This window comes from Lissotriton helveticus (assembly GCF_964261635.1).
Source record: "Lissotriton helveticus chromosome 1_1 unlocalized genomic scaffold, aLisHel1.1 SUPER_1_unloc_58, whole genome shotgun sequence".
NCBI lineage: Eukaryota > Metazoa > Chordata > Amphibia > Caudata > Salamandridae > Lissotriton > Lissotriton helveticus.
The window spans coordinates 1,458,868-1,472,108 of record NW_027611701.1 but is presented as its reverse complement, the minus strand read 5'-3'; positions in this window follow the sequence as shown (position 1 = coordinate 1,472,108).

Genomic DNA, 13,241 nt, shown 5'->3' with positions numbered 1-13,241 from the left:
CCCCTTCCTTAAGTGCAGAGAGGAAAGCCTCATGGTTAATGCATTGTTTGGGCTCTGAGGGACAAGAATTCTTTGAACATCTTCCTGAACTCTCTGATAGTGACTCGGACACTCATAATGAATACGAGATCTGCATCAAAAAGTTGGACTTGCACTACCTCACCAAAGTGAGTACTGTCCTTGAACGATATCACTTCAGGAGAAGAATGCAAAAGCAGGATGAGTCTGTGGAACTGTAGAAGTGGGACTCAGCCAGGCCTACTAGTGCTAGGGGTTTGCCCTTCTCTGCACGCAAGTCCTCAGACAAGTAAATAGAAGTTGGCACAGAAGCTGAAAGGTTAAAGGAAAGATTTATATAAACCTCATGAGGTGGAACTAAATTCACACAACACCCTTCAGTAGTGTATGATGTAGCACAAGGAGTAGAAGAACCAGGGGTCTTTTATACCCACACAGGGGCTCAAAAGAGGGCGGTACAAGCACACATAGGAGGGTTACATACTTAGATGGTCCGAAAGAAATGCACAGTCAACAGTAAAGGAGGAGCTAGCAGTTGCTGACTCCGGTAGAAACAACCTGACAGTTACAGTCTAAAAACTGATGTATGGACAGTTAAAGATTCCTCTGCACATATGCAGAATAGCAGAGTCTAAGTATAGCCAGTCCTTTAAACAGAGCACAAGTGTGAGAAGTTGGCCTGGTAGGGGATGTTTCCAATTCTGGAACCACCTACTACCTGACCAAACAATCCCTTATGGTGTCTGGTTGTAAGTCAACCTTATTAGACAAGCTATCCTAGGGGTAGCATGGACTAAGCAGCCTAAAGGCTTAACTTAAGAGGTCGTGTTAAGCGAGCTGTTTTACCACATACAATCCTGTAATACCAAATGAAAGGACACCACACAAGTATATATTATAAAAATATATGTGTTTATTACTAAAAACAATCCCCAGTATTCTTTATGAATAAAGGGGCACAAGCGTTAAATCAAAAGCACTGTTTAAACATACAAGTTGCACAATTATGGATGAGGGCGGGGGGCCACTCAAACCATATACTAAACAAGTGGTATAAGAGAGGCCACTCGAACAGTGGTTAGGCCTAGGGCCTAGGGAATCGCTGGGAGCAGTCAGGACAAGCAATGCTGAAGTCGGGAATGGCCCTCGGGATTCGGGAGATGTGCGGAAAGCGCACGCATGCACCAATGTTAACCAATGGTGCGTAAAAGTCAAATAGTTAAAGTTTAAGGACACTTCCGCTGAACCTAGAGGAACAAAACTTAACACACAGACCCTAGAGGTGTGCACCAGTGTGGGAACACCGGCGGAGCAAAGTTACCTCACCCACAGGAAGTGGGTGCACAGGGTCGAAGTGGCGTCGGGTTTTGACACGCAGGCTCTTGGTGCTTGGAGCTGAAAGGGCTGCAGGCAGGGTGAAGACGAAGTGTCCGGTGGAGTCCAAGGGTGGACTCAAGTTGTAGAGTACCTGAAAGCAGAGGGGACAGAGTCTGGGTCACTCAGCAGTGACCAGGGTGGAACCAGGACGGAACCAGGCAATGTCGGGCGCAATCAGGTGGTCGTCGAGGAGCTTCTCTCCGCTGTCACGTGGGCTCTGGGGCATCTGCGACGTCCAGGAGCAGGTCACGATCTGTCCCACGCAGGTTCTCACCGTCGGTGCAGTCGGCTTCAGGTTTGGAGCAAACAAGCCTTGGTAAGAGCAATCCACGCAGGATCGGAAGATTGCTTCTCACTCGGACCAGGAAGGTCAGAGTCGGGGCTCCTTTTCAGGGGAGCTGGTGTGGATCTGGAGCAACCGGATTCACGAGTCTTCTTTGGTAGTTCGTCGGCACAGGGACCACAAGCCAGCTGGCAAGTGACCGGGCCAACGCGTTGAGCCAAATCGTGCCAAAGGGCCCCACGCAGCACTCGTCGAGTGTGGAGGGCTGAACTTCGGCTCAGGAGTAGCTCAGGGTGGGGGCTTCTCAAACCCCGGTGTACAGCTTCGAGGGTCACTCGTGGGCTGCACGGTCAGCGTCTCGTGGTCACTTCAAGATGGCGTGCCCCACGCTTCCGGTCGCCTCCACGGGTCTCAGCTTTGCATGGACTGTGGATCGGGCTGTTAGAAGCTGGGCAGGCTTGATCTCGTCGATCTCAGTCGCTCGAGTTCCGGCGGGAACTGCAACTAAGTAGACGTCGAGGGCTGGATGGTGCCTGCTGCTGCAGGGTGGTCACTCCTTGACCACAAGGGAGATTCTTCGGGCTTCCACGTTGAGATGGAGGGCGAAGGGTCCAGAATATCGTTTCAAATGTTTCTTCCAGGAAATCTGATGTGCATTGGCACTGCTCCCACTCTTATTCGAATCTGGTGGGCGTGATTACCTGCTAGGTCCCCTCCTATGGGTGGGACCCAGGAAGTGGGTGGATACACCCCCTTCCTTTGATCCAGGCCGCCCTGGCACGAGGGCTGGAGTGCCCCAGAACCGGTTTGGCCGGATTATGCAAGGGGCAGCCTTGTGCGCCCCAGGCAGTGTCTGGTTTCTTTCAAACCTCCCTGCTACAATACACTATCTCCTGTCTGGAGGGCGGTGACACCCTCCTGTGACAGGAAACTCTTTGTCCAGGACCCCCTTGACTGGGTTTCGGTCAGCTCCAGGGGTCCAGACATTTGTCTGTGGCAGAGGCATCCATTTTGTGGATCTTAAGGCCTTTGGAGAAATCAACCGCATTAAAGTGAAGTAACATGTCTTACCCCTCTAGAGGGGTGGAATGCCATCCCCGTCGCCAGAACTGGCGAGGGGATGGTATTCCAAAGCGTATGACACCTTACACGACATGTTTTGATAAAGCCAAACCAGAGTTGCTAAATAACCGCGAGGATTATAAGGCACTTAATAGTATATGGTATGGCATTATCCTGAAACAGCTTAGGGATTTGTTCCCGACGGCTGCAGACAGGCTCAGCTCATGCTAGGGCTCCATCTCACATAAAAACCATGCACCCAGCCTCCAGGATTGGTGAGGCCTGTCTATAGGAGTGGCTCACAGGTTTACATGTGTCCAGATATAGGTTTAGACATAGGTATACTATATCTAAGCAAGGGGTGTGTACACCACCTTGCCCCAGCTGAGTGATCAGCCAGTTGTGTCAATTTAAGAACCAGCCAGGGGTGGCAAAAGATATGCTGCAGCCCCTGGTAGGCCTTAGTGGCTCCTGTGCCCTGTGCACCTATAGTGCATTCTACAGGGGCTGACAAGGAGTCCATTTCCAATTGGTATGTGCCTATAGCACATGTGTCATTAAGTTAGTGAGAGAACAGCAGGCTGGGGGTCTGATCAGCAGGCCCACAGCCTCAGTAGTCGAAAACCAGTGAAGCAAAAAGCAAAAATTTGGGGTGACCATAGGATAGCAGACCCTACTCTCCTACAACAAGGGTAAACAACAGTAAAGAAGGAAACAGCATGTGGTGAGCACTTATCAGACAAATTGGCTGCTGGAAACAAGATGGCTTCAGCTAAATGGTAACACCGAACGCTGTCAATTTTCCACAGACGAACCTTTTAGCATTAGCTGAAGACATTTATGATCTAGGATAGTCCTTGTATACATCTTGTATATCAATCCGCATCATATTACTAATTTCCTTATCTAATATTTTCTGGGAATTCATTTGTGCAACATTACGTTTAGCGAGTATACAGGCAGTAATACAGAACGAGACGTCGTGCTGCGATCATCCCGTACTGATCGATACCACGACTAAGGGGCAGTTAGAAAGAAGGATTCACATAAGGAGTCCACCCTGACTTGAGCACCCACCCGCAAGCTGGTATGAGAGACAATAGCTGAGCATGGTTTCTCTAGAATAATGTGTCCAACTCTGGTGCTGTGACGAGTTGTCTAGCCCTGAAGAATTTGCCATATTTTGGAGGCAATGAAACATGTTGGCCTGTGAAACGGGTATGTGTAGATAGCAACCTGCACACATTTTTTATTTGACAGTTGACCCTTAGTGAATAATAAAGTTATTGTGTGAAAGATGTGACTGTCAATTGTAATCATTTATCGTCCCTACTTTAGAGTGTAATTCACCATCACTCTTTTGCACCTATTCATTTTGTTTTGTTTTGGACATTTGTTTTGGACACTATTTTTGTTCTTTTTCCGAGATAAGGTGACTGCCAATGATGAGAACAGTGGGTCTATCTGGTGAGTACCTGCCAGTTACCCCTATGGTGGTTCGCCCGTGAGGGGTCACCTTATCTCCTACACATTTTTACATTTTTTTCATTTTGTGCACTTTGATCCAGGGGGTTATGCTTACTTAAGAAGCTGGCCGGTGTACTGACTGTTGTATGAAGATCAGTCATTTTCCTTCTGGTGGACTGTCAGTGGAAACAGAGTTTTAAATAATAGGCAAGAGAGTGTTGCATATGACCATAAGAAATAAAGAGGTTTTTGCTGTAAAAACGATAAAAGATATGGTGATGTATACACCACGCTGAGGAGGAAACCATAGTGTTTGATACACTCACATTGCTTGCCTTAGAGAACGGGTTTTGTCGTTTTGTGACAGTAATACAGGTGGAGCAAAGCATTGGACCACATTGTATACAAAAACAGCATGTCAATAAAATTATAAATATTTCACACAGAGCAGTCAATAACTTCCAGCCCCAGGTCGCAAGTAGGGTCCAGAACCAACTGGCGAAAGTCCATGTGCCAGGATCTGGATGGATTTCAGCAGCAATTTTGTGTAGTTTATAGATCGCATCAAAATATGAAGGAGAATGATCTGGAATGTAAACACAACTACTTACGATGATGCGATGTGCACCACCTCGATCAGACAAAAGTACATCGAGGACCATACGTTTTTGAAGTGCCACAAGCCTTGCAATTTGTAGTTCCTCTGTAATGTTCCCAAGTGCCATGGCTGTCTGGTTGGTAACAGCCTCCACAACACGAGTCAACTGTCTGATTTTCCTGCTGTTTAGAGCAGCACTGACAAAGAAGAACAGTCCCAAACTGAAATCGACATATTGCTGTAATGCAGTGTCAGTTTGGTCCACCTCCTCATTACTTATTGTCCTCTTATATCTGTTCTTGGAGATATCATTAAACAGTCGATAGTCTTTTTGATATGATGCTGGTGCCAAAAACCCAGGAGGTAACACAAAGGACACATAGCATACTCCGGACCATCCAACAGGTAGATGGCAGTATCCCTTGTTACCGCAGACAAAGTAGGTGTTATGCGAAGACATGAAACTACTATTAGTGACACCTTCAATAGTCAAGACCAGAGTACATTCACTTCTTCCTACTGGGATTCGCCCCAGCACTGCTTATACACAAGACAGCTCGGGCTCTAGTAACGGACATTACAAATGGTCCATTACCCTTGGTAGTTCGCATATTTGGGAAAACATAAGGCGTAGAAACATTTCCGGGTCGGTACTCCTCCCACTCCCATTTAGTTCCTTTAGCGTGTGGATTGCCATCTTCATCTGGGTAACACACTTTATTGAGATGATAATTTATTCTTCCTACAGCCATACTGGTAATGTTAGCATTTTGAGAAGCGATTAAAAGGGCAAACCAGGCTTGAAAAGAACCATTATGGGAGACTGGAAGAGGAATGAAAGGTGTTCCTCCCTTCTTCTAGTGAGCAGGTATCATCCCACACACCCAACAGTTAGTAGTGTTTGTAGCATTGTGGGTGTGGTATAACATCTGGATGAACGTGTTGTTCAGATAAGATTGTCTATTATTCTGCTCATGATATGGGAGAGTAATGTAATGGTGTTCAGCTGGTACTGGAGTAGTGGCAATCAAAAGTTGTCGAGCAGGAGCTACTTCCTCTACAACCCAAGTTACTACTGCCATAACAACCACAGTGATAACAAATCCTGCAATGCATATTGCTTTCTTATTACACATCCTCACAGCAATTGAGTTCTCCACAGGCATTATCACTTTGTCGCTGAAATAATCGTTAGAGCTCTAAAGTCCTGAGCAGCCGTTGATTTCTTCACTGAGGGTCAAGACGGGTGTCCCTATGTAGGACTGATCTCCCCCCCCGCCACCGCCCCGCCACATCAGCTCCCTTTCACAAACCCAGGACGGTAGCTCAACCAAAGGTATTCCAATTTATTTTAAACTTTTCAAAACGTTTTCAAGAATCTTAGTGTGCTCAATGACTGTGAAAACATTTAAATATTGCCCTGATGAGACTTGAACACCATTAATCCCAGCCAAAATGTTGTCAATCAATATTTGGAACACAGTTGCTGTGGAAGCCAAACTAAACTGTAGTCTCAAAAATGTATGCGCATCAAAGGGTGTCCCAAAAGTGGTTAACTCTTGTAACTCTGCAGCGATTGGAAATTGATGGTAAACTGACATCAAGTCCAACAGTGAAAAAATATAGCATTATGGATGTTGGCCATTAGTTCTTGAATTTTAGGTTAAAGGAAACGGCCCAAGATGAAATTTGTATTTAGTGTGCACAAGTCTGCACCCAAACAAAATGTCCCTGTCTTTTTTTCGTGCCATCCCAATCGGACTAACCCATCCTGAAAAGTCAGTGGTGGTAAATACACCCTCTTTAGAAACTTTGTCCAAAAGTTTCTTAAGATCATCTATATTGCTCAATTGCACCGGTTTGACTCTTAAGTACAACTGGAACAGCATTTTGTTTTAGCTTGATCAAGTGTTCAAACGTGTTAATTGTGTCTATCTTCACATTAAAAACCTCTGGGAAATTCTCTAAGACAGCAGCTATATCTTTGTCAAAGTCTTCAAGCAAAGTAATACAAGTATCATTTAGTTGTGCTGGGCTATTAGATCCCATAAGAAACTGTAAATCTGTTTTGGGCAGATCTTGCCAACGTACAATATTTATCCATTTGAAGGTTACATAAACGTTGGTTGCGGGATGTCTACCAAAGCACGTAACATTATCCATAAAATACCCCAACATCTGGATCTCTTGGTCTCCATGCACTTTGGAGAGAATATCTGTAGGGTTAAGAGGTTTGTTTTCAGACCACAATTGGTTATATGACACACCAGCAATTACTGTAATTGGCTCACCAGAATCTGCCATCATATTTAAACTTACAGCACCAATATGAACTTCACATAAAGGACCTTTCACCCTCTTAGTCAAAGGTGTGTGAAGTTCAGCTGTGAACGCTAGGTCTGTTACAACGTGCACACACATCTTTTTTTTATAGCCACTCTGCTGACTTGAATGATACTTGTACCACCTCTACACTTGCTTTGAAAGTGGCCCAACCTATGACATTCACAAGCATTCTTTCACTGTGGCCTGGTAATTCAAGTCTCAACCCCACCCTATTCACAGTAATAAATCTGGTGCACACATATTAAATAGTATGGGGGGTTGGATGGCACTGATGGCAGTCTAAGCTGTTTGCAGCTATGCCCCAGGTGCGCTCCATCCTGCCTCTCTATTGCTCTGCAGGGAGGGAAGGCTGCAGTGCAGGAGAGTGCGTGTGGTAAAGCGCCTGGGCCTGATGCTGTTCCCAATGATATTATCAAGTGCAACACAAATCTTTGGCCCCCATTGCTGACAAATGTTTAGAACAGCTTGAACAACTCATTGATCGCCCTCTCTTGTGCCTCTTCAGGCATTCTAGCGACCTTTAAAAAGGGCAAGAGAGAGAAGCTAATGCCACCACCCACTTCCCTGATAGACATCCCAGCCACAATCCTGGGTAGAGTTCTGTAGAATGAATCAATGAAAATAATGTGTTCAATAAATGCCAAAACGGTTTCTGAAGTGGTACAGGGACGATTGATCAATGCCTCAACCTAAAGCTGAAGATTGGGAAATGCACAGTAGCCAAACAGTCTCCAATGGTAGCCTTTATGGAATTGACAATGGGCTTTGACTGTGTTAATCGGGCAAAGTTGTGGCAATTCGTTATTAATGTGCAAATAGACCCATCTCTAGTTCACCTGCTGGTTTCCCTGCACACGGGCACCACAGGGCAGTAGCCACGGGGGTGGGGGGCATTTGAGGGCCGGGCACAGGATTTATGGAAAACTCAGTTTAAAATCTGTTTCTCTTACCAAACTGCTTTCACATACGAATGCATACAGTCTAATTGAAAAAAACATGCTGGAGTTCAGAAGGTGAATTAGCAATAAAGTGCATTTTTTTATCTTGATACATTCACTGCATGTTTAGAAGCGGAGGTCAAATCTCAGGCTTTGTCTATTGACTCTTTTAATGTGGAGATGTTGTTTTCTGTTTTTTCCCTCTGACTGGAAAGTGAGAGTATTTTGTAAAGTGAACTATGTGACAATCTCAAAAGGGTAGAGGCACGATCACTGGAATTATGCGGCCGGGAAGGCCAAAATTATAATTACATGGCAATGTCGAATAAATTATGCGACAAACAAAAACATAAATTATACGCTTAATACTGTACATTTTGTGATATTATTAATTCATTATTTTGCCATTTTTACACATTACCACTGTCTGGGCAAGGTTTCACTTAGTTAGGACCAGTTTCACTACCGAATACAGCTATAAGTCCCTGAAAAGTGACAGGTCAACCTTTACGATGGACCTTCTAAAAATGCAGCATTTTTAGTAACTTTTGATCTGGATGATCTAGATTTTTTTTTGTTCAAATCTGAAAATTAGGCTGCAGGTGATGGATTATGTGATAAATTTATAAAATGCATAATCATGCGGAAAACTACAGAGCTGCAGGATCACATAATTCCAGTGACCCTGCATACAGGAAGTGTGAAAAGAATGACTGCAGGATGTCAGTTTGTTTCTAATACACAATTTTTAAAAAATACCTCTAAATGAACTGTACATATATTTCAACATATATCAGCAATATATGAAAGTAGAAACGAAGCACATTTTATTTTGTCATTCTGAAGTGTTACCGGAACAAAGATTTCAAGAGGATCAGAACAAATCTTGGTGATGCACATGTGATAAATATTGTATTGTATTTCAGCATTTCTATACCGCTTACTACCCCTATGTGTGGCACTGAAGTGCTTACTTACATGGGCAGCAAGCTACGCCATATAGGGTGGTGTGTGGCTGGATGGGTGTTGTCTTTGTTTTATGATTCTATGTCGAAGTGCTTTCATGTCATGGGTGAAGACCACAAGGTGTGTAATCGTGTTATGGGACGCAGCATGTAGCAGTGTGGTGCACAAAGAGGTGTGAGACATACATGCGCAGTTCATGAATTTTTATTACTCTGGCTGCTTTTACCTGCTCTTTATGGTGTTTCCTATGATTATAGTCTGCCTAGCTGGTTACCGCACTGGGCTGTCCAATCAGAAATGTGTGTAGCTGGCATGGGTGTAGGGAGAGAGAAGTGGAGAGATCTGCTGGGATGTGCATCGTTACTGCCATCCCATATTTCAGTTTTATTGTGAGATAAAAAGAAGCCACCATAGTGTATTTATATTTGGCACCAGCAGTGCTGCACTGGATTAAAGTCCTCCGATTCATACCGTGTGTGACAATCTCTTCAGTTATTCCGTACCTGTTCATGGAGTGATGGCTGGCGTATCACAATACTGGTGAACGCAGATATGTGTTATGTGAATAAAGGAGGTGTAAGTTACAGTTGGATGCCAACTGCTGAGTGTAACATGTATAAGTATTAGTGTGGGATAGAAATGTTAAATATGAAACTACATACCTATAAATTACCCCGGTGAACCATAGGTCAATCCTTCTTAACTTACCTGCCTATCGAACGTATTTTGCTGGTTGGGTTGTTTCTAATCTTTGTATTGTAAGCTGAAGATTAAATTTAAGGGTGCGACTGTCCTCCCGGGATCTGTTGCTGGAGTGGGTGGGTGTAGCTGTCTTGAAAATAGCCCTGTTATCAATTGTCTTCTGAAGTATATATTCTCCTGGATGCTTTGAATGATGGCTGGGAAGGAGTTCCAGAGCTTGCTGTCTTTTTCCGAAGAAGCAGTTCCTCCTACATATTTCTTTGGGTAAGGTGGTATAGTTATAAGTGGTGCAAGCCTGGAGTGCTTATAATTAGTTTATAGGTACAGCAGTTATTTCCTTGGAGGCTCTGTGGACAATGAAAAGTGCCTTGAGCATTGCCCTTCTTGCTATAGGTATCCAGTGGAGTGATTGTGAGACTGGAGTCCTGCATTATCTTGGGTGATGGTAGAGAGTCTTGCAGCAGCATTTTGGATGAGTTGTATTTTGTATACGATGAATGTGGGTGCCCCAAGGTATAGACTATTGCCATAGTCCCGCTTAGAAAGTACAAGTGTTCAAGGTATGGGAGGATACAACATAGTGTTTTTATTGTGTAGAAAGCACTCTGTTTGATGTGGTATCAAACATTGGTCTGAATCCATGGTTCCCTCAAGGTTTGTGACTCCTCTTGATATTGTTGCAGGGGCCTCATGTATAACGGTAGACTGGAATTTTTACCATTGTCTGCAGGTCATATTCTCTCTTTGTTGTATTTAGCTTTAGATGGTTATTCATCATCCATTTCTTTATGGCTCGGAGGCAGTTATCACGTTTTAAATTGTAGAGGTCTTCCACACCATCCATTTTTAAATGATTTGGGATTCATCTATATAGTTGTAACAGGTGAGATTGAGTGATTTAATAATGTTTGGTAATGGGGAAAGGTAGATGTTGAATAATAGAGGGGATAAGATGGAGCCGTGAGGAATTCCATAGTGTTGTGGGTGAGGAGACGATTTAAAAGTTTGTTCGTAGTCACAGCTAAGAGGTCAAAAATTGAATATGGATTAGGGCGACTCCCTTGTTACCTTTCACATATGGTATGTCAAACAATAATTTGCTGTGTGAAAAGATTGCACAACTGTTTGGAACACTGATGTTCTTAAGGCAGCAACTTTCATGTTATTTCATATTCCTGTTACTTAAGTGAATGTCAATACCTAAACCTACTAGTCATCCCGATGCAATGTCCAATCAGAAAACTCCAAATTCCAATTTGCATAGTGCTTGTGATTGACCTATTGTGCTGGGACAGAGTCATCAAAAGTTGGGTATATCTTACATTTGATTGTCTTTGCTCCATCCTACACTGCCCTGTTGTGATTTACACCCTGGTGAGATAGGTAACTGCTCTTGAAATCATTATTTTGTGTGCAGGAGCCAGATTGTTTTTGTAGGGTAAGCCACCTATAGCAGAGGGCGGCAAATACCCTAACTAGCTAGTGTGTGTCTGCAATTACCCAGTATAGCCTGTCATGTCACAAAGGGTTTGTTATAACAGGCTATCTTTCAAAAGTGTGTAATATCTAGATAACCCTGCCAGGGTCAACACACTGAGGGTTCATCTCTTGAACCAAATACTGTGGAAACCATAATCAGGGCATCTGAGGCAGAAAGAATTTGCATTATAATTGACCTGTCTAGACATAGCCACAGAACATCGGCTGATAGTTTTATATATTGTACTTTAAGATTTGTGTAGTATCTCGGTTTTGAAATTTATTGACACCTTTGAAATTCTGCTCTATCTTAATCGAATTTATGATCATAGCAAATAAATTGATCTTTTGAGGTCCTATGTAATATTATATTAAATGCATAATACTTGGTAAAAACTTGGGATAGCGTTTTTATTGCAAGAAGTGCGGGAACTCTGGGTAGTAGGAATTTATGGATCTTCACATATTCCAACATTTGGCTTAACAAAATATGAGGAAAATATTTGATTAGGCCAAGGTTTGATGTTTGCACGGCATTCAGGGTAAGAAAAGAAATTGGGATCCATGCAAACCACACAAGCCCGGACTACCCTAGGTGCCTTGTTTTCAGAAATGTCTGCGCCCGGCAGGATTTCCTGGGTGCCGACAGTCCTGGCCTCAATACCAACGCTAACCATATACCCAGAAGTAGTCAATTCACAAGACAGAATTTTTTCCTTCTGTCTTAGGGGGTTTTGGGAGCCTTTCTTTATAGCCCAGTCACAATAGTGGAGTAGTACTGTTATGGGGAAAAGTGTAGGAACGGGTGGTGGACATTTGTGGTTCCCTGCCGATTCCATTAGCGCGGTCTGCTTTCACTTTTGTATCACAGCCAGGGCTCGAAAAATCATACAAATTATACTAGACCTGCAGGTCAAGTAACTTGAATTAGCTACTCGACCTAACAGTAATGTACTTCACCTGTGAACTGGTCTCAAATTGTGTGATCCTAGGCAAATATTTTGTCTTTTCTTTATTATCAGATAAGAGAGCACCTTCAAATATGCAAGGTCGAGATCTAAGGTGGCAAAAGAATATCTTGATATAGATACTTGAACATGCAAGTAAGCCGGTCCTAAACTAGTCACTGGAACAGTGTGGTAATGAAAGGCTGAACTGCTTCATCTCTGATTTGAGGCGAAATTGAAATTCTCTTTTTTATTATCGTATGTAACTATGAATTTTATAAACTTTTAATAATTGATGTACAGGTACTTGAAGTTGATGTTATTGTAAGATTTTGTGCTTTTAATGTTCTGATGAATTACTGTATGCCTTGTGATTTTATTTATGCGAATGATCATGCTATTGATCGAATAAACTAATATATTACCTACTGGCTATAGCCAGTAGGTATATATAGTTGGGATTGTTTTCCATAGGGAAATCGCAACATTCTATTGGGAATAACTTTGACGCCGGTTGAGGAATCTTCCTGAAATTTTCCTTAACTTTGCCTCGCGGCGCTCCGCTCCTTCCCTGAAAGTTTGGGGGGGATTCGTCAAGCGGGGGCCGAGATAAAAGGGGTGTCCCAAAACGTGTTTTCCCCATGTTAATTTCCATAGGGAGGTTGGACTCACTTTTAGCCCGAACGGCTGAATGGTTTTCCACCAAACTTGGCAAAATTGTAGGGACTAGTAGCCCGATGTGCCTTTGCTATGTCTCAAGATATGTGCTCCAGTGCGAAAATTAACTTTGAAAAAATATATATTGGGCTACATTGGGCTATATATATGATAGAGCCCAAATGTAGCCCAATGTAGCTCAATGTAGCCCAATGTAGCCCAACTATAGCCCAATGACAGAATGTCCCAGAGTGCTCTAAAGAACAACTAGAGCGCTAACAGTCTTACTTATGACAAAAGTATGGCACACCTGAAGTCATCTTGATTGGAATAAAGTGTTAACACTTAAAACATTTAATTTGCAAAGGAACAAAATGAGGGGGTTCATTTTGCCATAGAAA